The sequence below is a fragment of the Desmodus rotundus genome, chromosome 3 (genome assembly GCF_022682495.2).
Source record: "Desmodus rotundus isolate HL8 chromosome 3, HLdesRot8A.1, whole genome shotgun sequence".
Lineage (NCBI taxonomy): Eukaryota > Metazoa > Chordata > Mammalia > Chiroptera > Phyllostomidae > Desmodus > Desmodus rotundus.
In genome coordinates this window covers 121,766,938-121,782,224 of record NC_071389.1, presented here as the reverse complement: position 1 = coordinate 121,782,224, position 15,287 = coordinate 121,766,938, and positions in this window count along the sequence as shown.

Sequence of the window (15,287 nt, the reverse complement as noted above, 5' to 3'; positions counted from 1 at the left end):
GACCTAATCAAGTAACATTTGATATCCGTTTTCCAATGCAAGTGTTCGTTGCAGTTATGTTCACTGTCCTGTGATTGTATATTTGAAGAAATGCCCCTTTACTTGATAGATCTCAAGACCTTCACCCAATGGGAAAACTAATGCGAAATGCTAGGTTTTGAGCTTTGTGCTGAGATTACATAAGATATTCAAAGTTTCTTTAGTAGAGGTGGCAGTGAACATCTTTTGAATGCAGAAGGAAGACAGTCAAGTTTTGTTGTTTTTTGTTTAAATCAAGATAGCACACAGTAGTGTATTTTCTTGTAACAAATCTCTCAACCTGTTGACTTTGGGCCTGGGCATGGACTTGCTTTGACAACATGCCAGTTATACTTAAAAGCTCTTTACTTCACTGTGAAAAGTAAAAATAGACTGGTTTCCATAGGGTGTTTCATCCTGGATCTTGGAATGAAGGGCCACGTGGAGCAGAGCCCCAGGACAGAGCAACACTGGGGCAGAGCAGTAGCTGACTCCCAGCCCCACGCCAGGTGAAAAGGAAACACATTTTGTCATTGTAGGACACCGAGATTCACAGTCGTTTATGACCACAGAAAAACAAACTAAAAGAGATACTTAGTTCATTACTTTTTGTACTCGTTTTTCTTTTCCTAATCAAAAATTCAGGTTATAACATTTCCTCTAAGTACTGCCATTACCTGTATTCTAAAAGGTTTGATATGCAATATGCTTGTAAGCATTCAGTTCTAAATGTTTTCTAATTTCTATTTTCATGTTTTGTTCCATATCTAATTTACAGGGATTTTCCCAATGTTCAAATATTTGGGAGAGTTATAGTTATTATTTTCATTGATTTTTAATTTGATTACATTTTAATAAGAAAAGGTGACTCAGATTATACCAATCTCATGAAAGATCTTGAAGCATTCATTAGGGCCTAATGAGAGTTAATTTCAATAAATGTCACAAGTGCAATAGAAAAGAATGCACACTGGTGCAGAGGCCAAAACCAAACAAGCATTTTAAAGCAACACAACATCAACAACCAGAGAACACACATCATTTGTACTGTCAAAGTGATTGATAAGTGTGCTGCACTTGGTTACATTTTCTCATACATAAGAAAGTTTCATCTGGAACCAGGATCTAGAAAACCTCTTGCCAAGAGGTTTAGTGATAGTGATTTTAAGAGAAATTTGTTCACTTAAACAAAAAGCGGTAGGGCAGGGGAGGTGGTGGGGAGGAGAGCAGTGGGAGTAACCACTGGCCTGGGGAGAAGACATGTGCGTGCTGGAACACAATGGGGGTCTGGAGATGTTTCCACAGCCTCTCCATCAGCCATCACATCTCCTAACCCTGCCCTGCCCAGCAACCAAAATGTTTTCAGTCCGAGGCAGAAAGTGCTCGGCTAGAGTGCTTTCCCTTCTTTCCCTCTCTCGCTCCCTTCTTCTCATTCCTCATGTATTGAATACCTACTGCGTACCAAGCACTATGGTGAATATGAAGATGAATGCATCTTAGCTTCTACCTTCAAGCTGTTACACATTCTATAGACACTAAGAACCATAATGAAAGACACACTTAACAGAAGGCACAGTACGTTAGGGAACAAATGAGAAACCAGCAAGAATACCCCAAGTGGAGGAAGGATGATCAGTATCTCCATGTTTGAAACAAGAATTTGTCTGGGATCTTAAGAAAATTACCAACCACTCTGGTTTCCCTGATTGGAATGTGTATGAATTAGGAATGCAACTAAGATTACCAATTAGTGCAGCAGCTTCCTAGGGGGAAAGGACAGTTGAATTCTTACAGTGTTTTAACACCAGCTAGTGCTGTAAGGTTTCCTCTAAGTGATCGCGCATGACACTTCTTTCGTTCCGGTCATGACGACGTTTAGGCAGGCCCTGTTAGATAGATGAGAACCAGTCATACAAAATCATTTCCAAAGCTGTTAGCATTTTTTAAAAAAACTTCTTCAAGTTCTGATGTGATGAGGAAATGAGAAATTGAACTTTTATAATCCCATAAGATTTCAGGAGCTAACTTTCTGATGGTTTTTCAGGTTTCCTCCTTCATTAAGAGAAAGACATGATTATATTACAGGTAAATATAATCCAGATGTAATTCAAGTTTTTACCTGGACACAGGTTACAAACATCCTTCTCTGATATTTTCATCTAACGCTGCGATGAGACATTCAGAACCTTGCACTGGGTGTATCACTCTAGAGAACAGCAACGGGAATGCGAATCGCACTTCCTCTGACCTGGGACGAGTGTCAAATATCATTTTCTGAAGTGAACAGTCTGCTCACTTCTTTATGGAAGAGTGTGTTTCATTATTTTACTAGATAAAATAAATTATAATTACAAAAAATTCTTGAAATAATAAAAATGGCAGCCTTGTTAATTGTTTTGTCACTTTTGAAGAGTTACTACATTTACTTACAGTAGCCCCCTTGTCTGCATTAGGCGAGGTACCGAACAGTATACATGTGTGAATTACATTACATACATATACCTACGACAAAGTTTAATTATAAATTATGTAAAGTATGAGATTAACAATAATCACTAATAATAAAATAGAACAATTTAAACCACTATACTATAATGAAAGTTATGTGATCGTGGTCTCTCTCTCTCTCAGATAACTGATCTGATAACTAAGACGGCTACCAAGTGACTGACAAACCATCACTAATGTGCACACCGTGGATGCGCTGGACAAAGGGATGATTGACATCCTGGACAAGATGGAGAGGGATGATGTGAGATTTATCATGCTACTCAGGACTATGCATAATTTAAAACTTATTTCTGGAATTTTCCATTCAATATTTTCAGATTGTGGCTGACCTTGGTAACTGTTACCATGGAAGGAGACACTACAGATGAGTGGAACTACCATATGTATTGATTGCCTAAGAGACATTTACTGGATATCCAATAGGTAAAATCTATTGTGATTTTTAAAATCGCTGTATGTCCTCAAGGAATGTACAAATTATAGATTTATTATTTTTTGCTTTAGATACTATTGATAAACTGGTCATTGAATTAAAGATTGTTTGATTTAACTCTCTACTTCAACTATGACAGATCATTAATAATGATCTGTATTGTTTATAAATGTCCTTTCCAATAGAAATAAAATATAAGCCACATATTTAATTTCAAATCTTCTAGTAGTAGTATTTTAAAAAGTAAAATTAAATAATTAAAATTAATTCAATGATGTTTCTAATTATTAATTCAATGATATATTCAACTGAATATATCCCAAATATTATCATTTAAATATGTAATCAATATAAAATATTAAGGAGCTATTTTGGTTTTTGTTGTATTACATCTGAAATTCAGTGAGTATTTTACACTTAGAGTACATTTCAATTAGTACTAGCCACATTTCATGTATTTACTAGCCACATATAGCTAATGGCTAGTGTATTTGGATAGTTCAGGTTAAAACATAAATGGTTAAATATTTATATTGTTTATAACAGGAAGGAAAAAATATAGAGATCAGGACAACAGTTTACTAAAGTTAGTGAGGTTTACATATTAAATGTCTAAATAAACTTAAGAACAATAACAACAAAAGTAAAGACTGTATAAAAGTCAAGTTCAGGTTCACAAATAAACAGAGATCCCTTTAAGAATCTGATAAATTTTTGTTTCTCTTATTTATATAGAATTTCATTTGTTTTTAATTTACATCAGTGTGTTTTAAATTGTCTTGTTTACAGGGTGGAGACTTCTGAACATAATAAGTCATCACAATAGCAAATGCAATGACTTTGTGGCCTTGTAGAGAGGAAATCCTATACTATATGGGGCTGCTGGACTTCAGGGTGGGGCCCTGTTATTCTGCAGAACAAGCCAGTCAAATTAATCAAGGCTTAATTCAGAGCCAAAACGAAAATAACTACTTGCTTGAGTTGAACTTCATGTGTTCTGAGAATGGAACACACACTTAGCCAAATCACAAACTACACATGTTGAGCACTTGACATACTCAATTCAATGCACTTGGTTATTCCCTGGATTAGAAATTTCATAAACATATTAAGCAAACCAATATCTAATCCACAGCTAATCAAAATATTCCAGAATCTTATCAGTTTTGTGTTTCATTTTTTAGGGAGAAGTCAAGAGTAAATCAAGTCCATTTGTGATAACGAGCACATCGGCCTTTAGTGAATGCAGGATTATTGGGAAAGGAGGACATGGTAATATAGGAAATATTCTCTGATGTCTGTGCTGTGAATTTTTAAGCAAAGTCAGACCGTTAACAAAAGATATGAGATAGTAGTGGAATGTATGATAAAGGGGTAGGACCCAGGACACTGATTTGTGTGAGCCATGTGGCAAAGGAAGATTTAAGTTAAGATTGTTTGAGCTTTGGATCAACAGTCACAGAGTACACTAAGGCATTCACAACATAAAGTCTGCCTGAGCCAGTACTTTTCATGCTCAAAATACTGTCTTTATTATTTTGTTGTTATTATTCTATACTTTATGCATTTGTGTAATAGTTACTATTCAATCTTTTAAAAACAAAACAAAACACCCTGACTGGTGCAGTTTAGTGGACTGAGTGTCAGCCTGCCAACTGAAAGGCTGTTGGTTCAATTCCAGTTCAGAGCACATACCTGGGTTGTGGACCAGGTCCCTAGTTGGGGGTGTGTAAGAGGCAACCAATTGATATATCTCTTCCTCTCTTTCTCCCTCCTTTGTCCTCTCTCTAAAAATGAATAAATGAAATCTTAAAAAAAAAAAAAAACCAATGTCTAAACTACATCTAGGTGTTTTGAAATACAACCTAAAAATTCATTAGCCAGCTACCCTTCTAGGGCTAGATGGCTCATAAGTTCAAGAATTATCCTTGGGGAGACTTCTGGTCAAGATGAAGGCATAGGTAAATGCTATTCACCTCCTCATACAACCACAGTGAAATTACAGCTAAATTGTAGAACAAATATCACTCAGAACCATCAGAAAATCAAGTTGTATGGAAGTCTGACAATTAAGGAATTAAAGAAATCACATTCATCCAGATGGGTAAGAGGGATGGAGGAGAGGAGATGTGGAATGGGCTGGTCCCAGAACCACGTGTGCTGGATATAAAATGGAGGGATATCTTGGGAGCAAGGGATCCCAGCCCCACACCAGACCACTAATTTCAGGGTTCTAGCGCCAGGAAGATAACTTCTGGCTGTAAAAACCAGTGGGGACTGGATCAGCAGAAGAAAGTGTAGGATTCTCATGCATCTTCTCTTGGTAGGTCCTACACATGGACTTACTTAGACTTACTCCCTCTGGGCTCCAACACTGGGGCAGCACCTTGAAGGGCACCAGTGGCATATGAGGAAGAACTGAAGTGTCTGGCATCAGGGTGAGAACTGAAAGACAGCTTCCTCCCAGACAGAAGTGCGAACACTAGCCTTTTCTGTGTCCTCCCACACACAGAGCCACAGTGCGACAGCACCATGTCTGAGTCTCCATCAACCTGGCTTACATGGTGAGCCCCGCCCTGATGATTAACTAAAGGTCTGCTCCATCCAACTTACAGACTCACCCAAGCTGATAACAGTAGCTTTTTCATATGAAGGGCTGGGCTAGGCGCAGGCTTCAGACCTTCCTAAATCTTCTCAAACAACAGCTGAGCCCAGCCCCTGTACCTTTTGCTGAGTGGCCCTAGGCCTGGCACTCACAACAACCATCTGCAGATTGCTTTATAGCTTATGCTAAGGGGCCCCAGACAGAACACAGTTGGAGGCTGACATGACCTGCACCACTTAGGAAACCCCAGAGCCTGTGCACCCAGCAGACAGTTATAGACCACATTGGAGCTCCACCCAACCACCTCCACAAGCCACAGAGGGTGGTGGCTGCTGGCCAGAGGTTACAGCCAGTCCTACCAACTGTCTGTACTGGGTAAATTCCTCCCATTGACCTTCTATTAGCAATCAAGATTCATCTACAAGAGGAGGCCCTATGGAGGGTGCACCTCCAGTACCCAGCTTGGAAGATAGGGGAGCCTGTGCCACTGGACCCAGACAAGACACCTATTACATTGGGCTGTTACCAAAACACAAAGTAAAAGCAGCTCTACCTAATACATAGAAACAAACACAGGGAGGCTGCCAATGAGGAGACAATGAAACATGGCCCAAATTAAAGAACAGAACAAAATTTCAGAAAAAGAACTAAACAAAATGGAGAGAAGCGATCTATCAGATGCAGAGTTCAAAACACTGGTTATAACGATATTCAAGCAACTCAGTGGGTACTTCAACAGTGTTAAATGATCCAATCAGAAAGGAAGGAGACACTAATTGAATAAAGAAAAATTTACAGGGAATCAACAGTGGAGTGGATGAAGCCAAAGACAAAATCAGTGATTTGGAACTTAAGGAAGAAAAAACATTCAATCAGTACAGTAAGAAGAAAAAATAATGCAAAAAATTAAGGATAATGTAAGGAGCTTCTGAGACATCTTCAAGCATTCCAACATTAATATCATAGGGGTACCAGAAGGAAAAGAGAAAGCAAGAAATTGGAAACCTATTTGAAAAAATAAAAGAACTTTTATTAAAGTTTTAAACTTTTTATTAAAGTGGGGTCAAAGGGGGAAAATTGGGACAACTATAATAGCATAATCAATAAAAAGTTTTAAAAAGAATTACCCTTGGAGATCACTTTCCAATTCATTCTCATTTTGCAATAACAGTAAGTCATATTCTTTGATAGGATCTTTCTACAACATTGCCACAGCCAAGTGTGAGATAATCACCGACATCACCCATATGGTCCCCACAGAGCCCTAAATGAACGCCAAAACACAGAGGTTACTGAGCAGGAGTAAGATAAACACTATCATCGCATCCATGCAGGAGCCTCCCATTCTCCTACGACACGTTAGGAGTGTTTAAATTTACGTCATTAACGATGTATGAAAAAAATAAAAAACTGCACATTACATGGTGTCCTTCCAAGTTCCATGCCACAACCAGTTTGCAAAGTGAGCCCAGCCTTACATATACCTTTCAGGCCCCTCACTAATTATTCATTAAGCTTATTTCCCAACCGACTTCTCATTTCCATAACCTATTTTGCTTTTCACCTTTCTAACTCTCTGCTCTAGTTTTTCATTTTTTTCTTTCCTAATCTCTAATACAAAAGTACATTATGTCCCTAGATAGCACATTTTTTGTATTCAGGTTAATATTATTAGACGAAAATGTTTCTCTATACCATCATTGGTCCCTGAAGCAATCCTGAAATAGAATCCATTTAAAGCAGAACTCCAGTCTACATGCAAAGGCACATATCCCTCAGCTATCAAAGGGGTGCAGATTTTATTGTATTTCCTACTCATGTTATTCATTCAGAGGCTATGAAGCCCTTGCTTCAGTGTATTTGTAATGTCAGGAAATATGTAACAAAAAAGTGGTCTGTTTCTTTACATTTATGATAAATTAAACTTGAAGAAGGTTACAGCCCCGAAAAGGGAACCTTAGTCTCAGGTACAAGTCTTCAACTTAATATTGGCTGTGGTATCATAAGCAATTTCTCCAACTTCTCTAAGCATCTGTTTCCTCATCTGTAAAGTGGGAATAATAAAGTACCTACTTAGTGTCACCAGGGGAGTAGATAAAATAATACACAGTTCCTCCACAAAAAGAGGTTCAATTAGTTCTGTTATTATCACCATCAGTATTATTATTAATAGTACATTAGCATTATCATAATCAGGTCTTCACCAATTGGAGAACAAATTTCTATGCAATCTATTTAATGTTCAAAATAGATTGAAAAAAGAGTGACCAGAAGCCGGTGTCTGGGTGCCCGGAGAAAGAACTCTTTAAGTTTTCCCAGTTTGAATAGGAAACACAAGATCAATACTTGATTCTCTCTTTATTTATCCATTTATCACATTAAACTTTGTTGATGAATCATTTAACTCTCTTTTAACTGATAGTGTCCCCTATTTTATTCTCTTGATTCTTAGATGTTGGAAAAGTGGAGTCACTTTATCTTTAAATAAATGACTTTAGAAAAATGACTTTCCCTCAGTCTAAAATTTGCTAACTGCATCACTCTGGTGTAGTTAGTAGGTTCCCATGTTCTCTACTTTTCCTGTCAAGTTGTTAGATATAAGGCTCGATCAGATTCAGATTTGATTTTTTGCGAGATTTCTCTATGGACAAGATATTGTTCCATCATGAGGCACACTGTCTTTCTTTTAATTTTGTAAGTTGCCATGGATGCCCAATGGGGATGTAAGGGGGCAAGGGGCAGTAAAAAGACATAACTGTAATTCTGTCATTCCTTCGTGATTTCCTAGAATATTTCTATAAAGAGCAACTTCCCCTCATCTACCTCTTGGTTACTCAAAGGTATAGTATAAGAAAGGCAGAGTAAATGCTTAATCCCTTCCTCCTCCCCTATTTTTTACCAGTTTTAAAAATAATGAGTCAATGTTCTAGTATTTTGGAATCAATACATTTTATTAATGGTGATTTTTTTTGGTATTAAGAAACCATTGATTTAAACATACTTGTATTAAGGTCATTTAAGTTTGCATCCTTTTGATGATCAAATCAGTTCACCTTTTTATGACAAACTTGATTTTATTGTAGTGCATGGATACTTGCCCAATAACTGAAAGAATAATCAGGAAAGAAATCAGTAAATATAAAAAGATTCTAAAATGGCTACAGGGTTTTCATAGTTGTGAACATAAAACACTCCTCAAACAACTGTAGACTGTCTTTATTTCTAATACAATTGCAGTTGTTCCATCTTTAACAGTGGGATGCTCTCTAGGTTGATTCCTGAGTCCTTTCTCTATGACCTTAGGAGAGTTCGATATCTTCCTTGCTAACTTGTATTGTATGATAAATTTTTCCAAAGTCATCTGGAGTATTACCTGTCTTAAGCACTGTGGTTTCTTTTACTGGGAAATTGTATTTCAAGACCAAAATCTGAGTGCTAGGGGCACTATTGGTCTTGGCTTACTCATGGTTTTTAGGCCTTTTTATTAGACTAAGTAAAAGTTCTGAACCCAACTCTGCTGTAGGGGTGGGAGTTCCCCCATACATTCAAGAAGGAATTCTCAAACACCAGCTGGATCTGTTACAATTCAACTCAATTCTGACACGACCCAGTGATAGTGTCAGATCCCATGGATGAAGGGTCCAGTCCCACAAGACTGGTCCCCAACACACACACACACACACACACACACACACACACACACAGAGCTACTGACCAACCTACTACAGATTGGTGGTTCCAATAACCCTGTCTTTGGGTCCGATTGATTTGCTAGAGTGGCTCACACAACTCAGAAATATTTTACTTACTAGACCACCAGTTAATTATAAAAGGGCATAACACAGAAACAGCCAGACAGAAGAGATTCATAGGGCGAGGTATGGGGTGAGGGCACAGAGCTTCAATGCCCTCTATGAGCTTGCTATTGTCCCCAAATCTCCATGTGATCACTAACCCAGAAACTCTCTAAACCCGTCTTTCTGGGGTTTTATGGAGACCTTAATACATAGGCATGGCTTATTAAGTAATTGGCCACTGGCAATTCATTCGACCTCCATCTCTTCTCCCCTCCCCTGAGGTCAGGGGTATGGAAATGAAAGTTTAAACCCTCTAGTCACAAAGTTGGTTCTCCTAGCAATCAGTCCCATCTTTATGTGAGGTCCAAATGTCACCTCATTATAACAGAACAAATGGCACCTTTATTGCTCTTATCACTTAGGAATGCCAAGGGTTTTAGGAGCTGTGCCAAGAACAGTGGACAAAGACCAAGTACATATTTCTTATTATAAATCACAATGTTACTAAGCTAGGAATTATTTTTAAGACAAATTACATCAAGATTCCTACGGTGGACTTAACATTTGTGTCCCCCAATATTCAAATGTTGAAACCCTGAAAACCCAATGTGATAATATTAGGGGGTGAGACCTTTACGAGGTGATTAGATCATAAGAATGGAATTAATTCTCCTATAAAAGAGACCCCAAGGAGCTCTCTAGCCCTCTCTCTGCCATGTGAGGATACAACTGAGAAGACAGTCGTCTGCAAATCAGGAAGTGGGCTCTCACCAAACACCGGGTTGGCCTGGTGACTTTGGACTTCCTAGCCTCCAGAACTGTGGTAAATAAATTCCTGTTGTTTAAGCTACCCAGTCTATGGCATTCTGTTATGGCAGCCAAACAAACTAAGAAACCTACTGCATCTTCCAATTTAAACTCAAGACGATAGGGTTTTTACTTAACCTCTCTTGTGTATCTCTCATCTCCTATTCTGAGGATAACAATCCTGGCTTTCAAGGACACAGAGTTAAAGTAAATTATCACATAACTATTCATTTGCCTACTTTCAGATTAACACTTAATACTCAGGATGACACCATGACCAACAATATTATCACTGATAACAGTTTAAGATTTTTCTTCATTTTTGATTGATTGATTACAGTTCCTTTTGACATACAGCAAATTACTGAGTTTGAAAGTAATATGGAATGAAATGCTTCTTCACTGGATGGCTGGGCCACAAACTAAGTATACATCTTTTATTTTTTTGTTTTTAATGAATAAAGATTTTTTAATTGAATTGAATTTTTTAATTATGAAAAATATTTATGCATTTCCAAAATCAAATCTACCAATAAGGTATATTTAAAGGATCTAGCTTTCATCCCTGCCTTCTCTACCCTATTCTTTTCTTCTTTCTTGAGGTAGCCTTTTATTTTTTTATGTTATGGTTGACGTGTTTCAGAGCAGACCTCCCCAAGATGTGCCACTTTGGCATGTGAACTATTTTGAGCTGAAGGCAATTGAGACCTTTCAAGATCACAAGAAACTTTCACTCTCCCTATAAAATTATAATTAGGGGCCTTGCCCATAATAAGAATTATCACCAGAAGTAACTTTTTTATAACTGAAATAAAGGCAGGGCAAATTTCTAATTACTGAACATCTGCTTTTTCTGTCATTTTGTAAATGGCATTCCTCCCCTGTGAGGGCCCAATGTGCCTTACCTCATTCTTAGTGCATTTTCCTCTTCTGTTTCTGAAGCTTTCCTGTATGTGGGATTCCCGTATGTACGTACATAATTAAATTTGGTTATTTTCTCTTGTTAATCTGTCTCGTGTTGATTTTATTAGACTAGCTGGGAGAACCTAGAAGGGTAGAGGAAAGTTTCTTCCTCCCCCACATGGTTTTTTCCTTCCTTGTTTTATTTTTACATAGAATACTATAATTAGTTAAATGTAGCATACCGTATGCATTTTTTCCACCTTGCTTTTTTCACTTCATAATATATCTTGGACATATCCATAGTAGTATATGGAGATTTCTCCCATTCTTTTTTAAAGTTGCACAGTTCCCCTATTGGATGGTGTTGCCATAGTCTATTTAACCTCTCCCTTACTGATGTACATTTAAGGTAGTTTGGTAGAATGAAAGGTACTTCCATAAATAGTCTTTAGCAAATGACTTTTTGAATTTGTGCTAGTGTAACTTTGGGATGGATTCCTAGAAATGGAATTGCTGGGTCAAAGGATAAAAACATATGTGCTAGCTAAATGTTTCCAGATCCCCTTCATAGACATTGTCCCATTTTACATTCACACTGGCAGTGTGTGAGGGGGCCTATTTCCCCAAAACCATGCCAATTAAAGCAGGTTGCCAAATTTTGGATTTTGCCTATCAAATAAGTGAGAAATTTTGTCTTGATGAGTTTTAATTTGCATTTCTGTTATTGTGAGCAAATTTGATCATCATTCCATATGTTTAGAAACCATTTACATTTCTTTTTAACTACCTATTTTCCTAGCTCATTGTTTTATAGAGTTGTTTATCCTTTTCTTCTTTAGTTATTTAAGTATTAGGAACATTTGTGAGATGATCTGAAAATATTTTCCTCAGTTTGTCATTTTTCTTGTATCTTAAAAGAATTTCATATTTACATATGTGGATATATTTATACAGATGTACATATATGCATATATGTGTATGACCACACACACACACACACATACCTACTTTTATCTACACTTACTACTTTTGGATTTAGAGTCATATTTAGAATAGTTTTACCACTTCTTTTCATAAAGAAATTCATCCATGTTTCCTCTAGTATTTGTATGGTTTTGTAATTTTTTTACTTTATTTTTTCCTTTTCATTGAGTTTATTGGAGTGGCACTGGTTAATAAAGTTATACATATTTTAGGCGCATAATTCATACAACACATAATCGGTATGCTGTATTGTGTGTTCACCACCCCAAGTAAAGTCTCCTTTCACCACCATTTATCCCACTACACCCTCTTCCACCTTTTACCACTCCCCTTTCCCTCTGGCAATCACCACACTGTTGTCTGTGTCCCTGACATTCTTCTTTTTTGTTCAATCCCTCCACCACCCACCCAGCCCCCCCAACAGCTGTCAGCCTGCTCTGAGTCTCTCTCTTTTGCTTGTTAGTTGTAAATTTAAATCTCTTATACATGGGAAAATTATCCTTGTATATGGTGTTAGGAATAAACCCAGTTATGTTCTTTTCCATAAACTATCTATTTTGACATCATTTATTTTACAAATTTATGTATAATCATTCTGATACAGAGAAATCTGATCAGACTGATAGGGAGAAGTAGGGAAGGGCCATAGGAGGAGGTTGCCCAAGGCAATGGTAAACAGCCTAGGATGGGATTGGCTGAGAAGCTGAATGCCTCGAGAGCCCATGGAATTATGGGCAAGAAGATTAGAAATTAAAAAAAAAGCACTCTTGGGCTCTTGGACACATGCTGGCTCTCTCTCTCTCTCACTCTCACTCTTCCTCCTCCAGGATACCTTGGGTGAACATGCTGCAGCTGCTTGCATTTCCCAACAGATGCCATTTGGGATGGGAAGGAACTTGGGGCACAGCCTAGGATCGGGTTGGTCTGGCAGAGGGTGGCAGGGTTATTCTTTGGGTGTTCTAGAGGGGATGACCTCTGAGGCAGAAATCTGCCACTCTTCCAAAATTGTGTAGCTTTTGTATACTATACTGTTTTAGTTTGTAAATCAATGCTATAGAAATAAGATAAATAAAAACTAACAGGGAGAGTGATAGGAGAACTCAGGTGTCAAAGAGTTTAGCCTTAGTTGATAGACATAAGTGACTAATGCATGTGGAAAGCTGTTACTCCAAAACTGTGTAGCTTTTGAGTAAAGACTGCTTTCCTTTATCACCAAAACTTTGCCTCTGGAATTTTGCCTAGAGGATTGGGGTGAGCAGCAGGACCCCAATTGCTCAACAATTTAAGATGCCATCTGTGGTAAATAGAATAATGCCTCCTTCCCCACAAAGATGCACATGTCCTAATCCCTAGAACCTGTGACTACAGTTTACATCATGGCAAGGAGGAATTAAGGTAGCAGATAGAATTAAGCTTGTTAATTAGCTAAACTTAAAATAAGGAGTTTACTCTTAACCACTTGGGTTCAATGTAATCACAATGTCCTTTAAAGCAGAAGAGGGAGACAGAAGAGGAAGTCAGAGAAAGATTTGAAGATGCTGCACTGCCAGCTTTGAAGATAAAGGAAGGAGTCATGATCCACGAGCCATGAGAAATGCAGGTGGAAGCAAGAGAAAGAAGTACAAGATTCTCTCTCTTTTTTTAAATATATTTATTGATTATGCTATTACAGTTGTCCCATTCCCCCCCCTCACTCCACTCCATCCTGCCCACCCCCTCCCTCCCTCATTCCCCCCCTATAGTTCATGTCCATGGGTCATACTTATAAGTTCTTTGGCTTCTGCATTTCCTACACTATTCTTACCCTCCCCCTGTCTATTTTCCACCTATCATCTATGCTACTTATTCTCTGTACCTTCCCCCCCTCCCCCTCCCACTCCCCTATTGACAACCCTCCATGTGATCTCCATCTCTATGGTTCTGTTCCTGTTCTAGTTGTTTGCCTAGTTTGCTCTTGTTTTTGTTTTAGGTGTGGTCATTAATAACTGTGAGTTTGCTGTCATTTTTACTGTTCCTATTTTTGATCTTCTTTTTCTTAGGTAACTCCCTTTAACATTTCATATAATAAGGGCTTGGTGATGATGAGCTTCTTTAACTTGACCTTATCTGAGAAGTACTTTATCTTCCCTTCCATTCTAAATGATAGCTTTGCTGGATACAGTAATCTTGGATGTAGGTCCTTGCGTTTAATCTTGGGTAATGTAATTATGATGTGCCTTGGTGTGTTCCTCCTTGGGTCCAGCTTCTTTGGGACCCTCTCAGCTTCCTGGACTTCCTGGAAGTCTATTTCCTTTGCCAGATTAGGGAAGTTCTCCTTCATTATTTGTTCAAATAAGTTTTCAATTTTTTGTTCTTCCTCTTCTCCTTCTAGCACCCCTATAATTCAGATGTTGGAACGTTTCAAGATGTCCTGGAGGTTCCTAAGCCTCTCATTTTTCTGAATTCTTGTTTCTTCATTCTTTTCTGGTTGGATGTTTCTTTCTTCCTTCTGATCCACACCGTTGATTTGAGTCCCAGTTTCCTTCGCATCACTATTGGTTCCCTGTACATTTTCCTTTGTTTCTCTTAGCATAGGCTTCATTTTTTCATCTGGTTTTCGAACAGATTCAACCAATTCTGTGAGCATCTTGATAACCAGTGCTTTGAACTGTGCATCGGATAGGTTGGCTATCTCTTCCTCGCTTAGTTGTATTTTTTCTGGAGCTTTGAAGTGTTCTGTCATTTGGGCCTTTTTGTGTGTGTGTGTGTCTTGGCGCATCTGTTACTTTAAGGGGCAGAGCCTTAGGTGTTCCCTGCTGGGCGGAGGTGGGTAACACTGGTCATTGCGCTGTGACACTGTATGTGGGGGGGGGGGGGGGCCAAGAGGGAGCAATGGTGCCCGCTTCCCTCTCCACCAGATTTCAGTCTTTCACTCCGCTACCCACAATCAAACTGGGCCCCTCTGGTGCTGGTTCCTGGGTGGGTGGGCTTGTGCATGCCCTAGGCCCCTGTGGGTCTCTCCAACGACCTCTCCTGTGAGGCTGGGAGTCTCTCCTGCTGCTGCCCCAACCCCCACAGGCATTTTCAATCAGAGGTTTGAGGCTTTATTTCCCCCGCGCTGGAGCCCTGGGTTGCGCAATCTGCTTTGCTCCCCGCCGTTTGCCCAGTTTATCTGTGTGCGAATGTGGGGCCTCGGGGTGCTACCCGCTGCTCTGCCTGCCCCGTTCTCCGCCACTCTGAGTCTGGCCCT